The sequence below is a fragment of the Hyaena hyaena genome, unplaced genomic scaffold (assembly GCF_003009895.1).
Source record: "Hyaena hyaena isolate Hyena2069 unplaced genomic scaffold, ASM300989v1 scaffold_1397, whole genome shotgun sequence".
NCBI lineage: Eukaryota > Metazoa > Chordata > Mammalia > Carnivora > Hyaenidae > Hyaena > Hyaena hyaena.
Window position 1 is genome coordinate 200,942 of NW_024082027.1, and position 2,390 is coordinate 203,331.

A 2,390-nucleotide genomic window follows, 5' to 3' on the forward strand; every position below is an offset into this window, starting at 1 on the left:
TAGCCTGTTACTTGGAGAATGAAGGCCTGCCAGATTAAAGACACCCTTCTTTGGGGTCACTAACTATGGGAACCAATCCAGGTGCTAATCAAGTAGTCTAAGTCAATTGTGCAGGAGTCTTTTTGATCCAAATACCTCATAATACAGCTGCCTCAGAAAGGGGTTATTTCTTGGTGCTTCCCAAGTAATGATCAGGATGAAAGGGATGAGAGTTAATTAGGTCTACAGGGATATTTGGGATTGCACTCTGACTATTCCCAGACATGATCCTTCTTTCTTTCCTTTAACGGCAACACCAGGCTGGACTGGTTGGTGCACCAAGCCAAAAGAAATCTAGGAATTCAATTTATTTCTGGTTCAGCCACCTGGATTCTCTGGTGAGATTGCCATAATCCTAGGTCATAAGCACACTGCTTACTGAGTCCTTGTACAGTGAGTCCATGTGGGGGACATAATAGATCCTTATAAGTTTTATGAAACACCCTTATGCTTTTTGCACCTGACCCTTCTGGATGAAAGGAATGGGTGCAAGTGGGAATGAGTGTATAAAAGATGAAGTTATACCTACTGGGATAGGAAATGTCAAGTTTATTATGGTAGAGGGAGAACAACAATTTTGACACCTGGGGAGGGAACATCTTTGATCCAGGGTATATAGTAGATTAAGGACATTAATGACCCTTGTCTTTCAGAATCACCCTTAGAGTCTTTCCCACTGGTGGCTCTTCTAAATAATTGGAAGCACCTTAAATTTAACTGACCACTGGGTCTGACATCCCTCACCAGAGAACTCTATTGGATCGCCATTCCCTTTACTGTTACCAAGAAGTCTTTTGAAAACAGGAGAGGAGGAATTCATCTCCTAACGCTCTCACAGAAAACACCTGTGAACCACAATTCACAAAGATTAGAGTGGATGGAAGCCACTTGATTAGTGGTGCCTGCAAATGAGACAGATTATACTGTCTCTCCTTAATCAAAGACTAGACTCAATGATTCAAACTGAGCTGAGCACTTTAAAGCCAAACGGCCAACCAGAAGGCCATCTTCAAAGACACTGTCAACTTGTATCCCTGACTGATATGGATCCTACTTTGGGGCCTCAACAATTATAAGCAGCATATTTCTTCTGAGGCACCATGTGCCTCCTGGGACTGTATTTTCTTGTATGGAAGCCAGGTATTAACTCTCTCCTCAAAATACAATGACCTTCACATTAGAGATGGTTTTCCTTTTGTCACTAAACTGTTGGGTGTATACTTAGGAGTGGAATTGCTCAACCATATGGTAACTCTGTATTTAACCATTTGAGGTACTGCCAAGGTGTTTGGGGTACTGTATTTTTCAAAGTGGCTATGATACCTTACATTCCCATCAGCAGTTTATGAGGGTTTCTCACCAACCCTTCGGATTGTTATATATCTATGTGTTTTATTCTGCCTCTGAGTTAGTGTCAAGTGGTATTTCATTGTGGAGTTTTTTTTATGTTTATTTATTTTTGGCAGAGAGAGAGAGATGGGGAGGGAGAGAGAGAGAATGACTGGGAGAGGGGCAGAGAGAGAAGGAGAGAGAGAATCCCAAATAGGCTCCATGCTGTTAGTGTAGAGCTCTAATCAACATTCTGTCTCACAAACCGTGAGATCATGACCTGAGCCGAAATGAAGAGTCAGACACTTAAACAACTGAACCACCCAGGCACCCCTGATTGTGCCTTGATGTACATTTCCCCTGTGGCTCATGAGGCTGAGCATCTTTTTATGTGCTTACTGGTCATTTGTATATCTTCTTTGGAGAAGTATCTATTTAGATCTTTGGCACATTTTAAAATTGTGTCATTATCTTTAATTGCGCTGTTGATTATTGAGTTGTTTTATATACACATAATATATATGTTTATATATATAATTTGTTTTGTTTTATATATTTGTTACATACATACACTTATATAACATAGATATAAGCCCCTTATCAGATATATAATCTGAAAAAAAATTTGCTCCCATTATGTGGACTATTTTCACTTTGAGGCATTTCCTTTGAGGCACAAAGTTTCCCCTTTTGATGATGTCCAGGTTATCTATTTTTTCTTTTATTGCTTTTATTTTATTTTTTATTCCTTTATCATTTAATTGCTTTTATTTTGATGTACTATTTACTTTTTAGAGCTTTAATCTACATGTCCCTAACTAACAATACTGAGCATCTTATCATGTGCTTTGTTGCTTATTTTACATTTTTCTGGTGAAATGTTTGCCCAAATCTCTATTTGTTTTCACTGAGGTTTTCTTTTCTTATTTTTGAGTTGTGAGAATTCTTTCTGTGTCCTGGATACAAGCACTTTATCAATGTGTTTTGAAAATATTTATCCTATATTAGTGGCTTGTCAAAAT

At 38.4% G+C, this 2,390-nt stretch overlaps 1 long non-coding RNA gene across 1 annotated transcript; it reads left to right on the top strand.

Moving 5' to 3' along the window:
• Positions 1 to 295: 295 nt before the first annotated feature.
• On the top strand, positions 296 to 1,219 carry LOC120225419. Its single transcript, XR_005526800.1, has 2 exons — positions 296 to 377; positions 693 to 1,219. It is a non-coding gene; the product is annotated as an uncharacterized LOC120225419 (long non-coding RNA).
• The last annotated feature ends 1,171 nt before the right edge of the window (positions 1,220 to 2,390 follow it).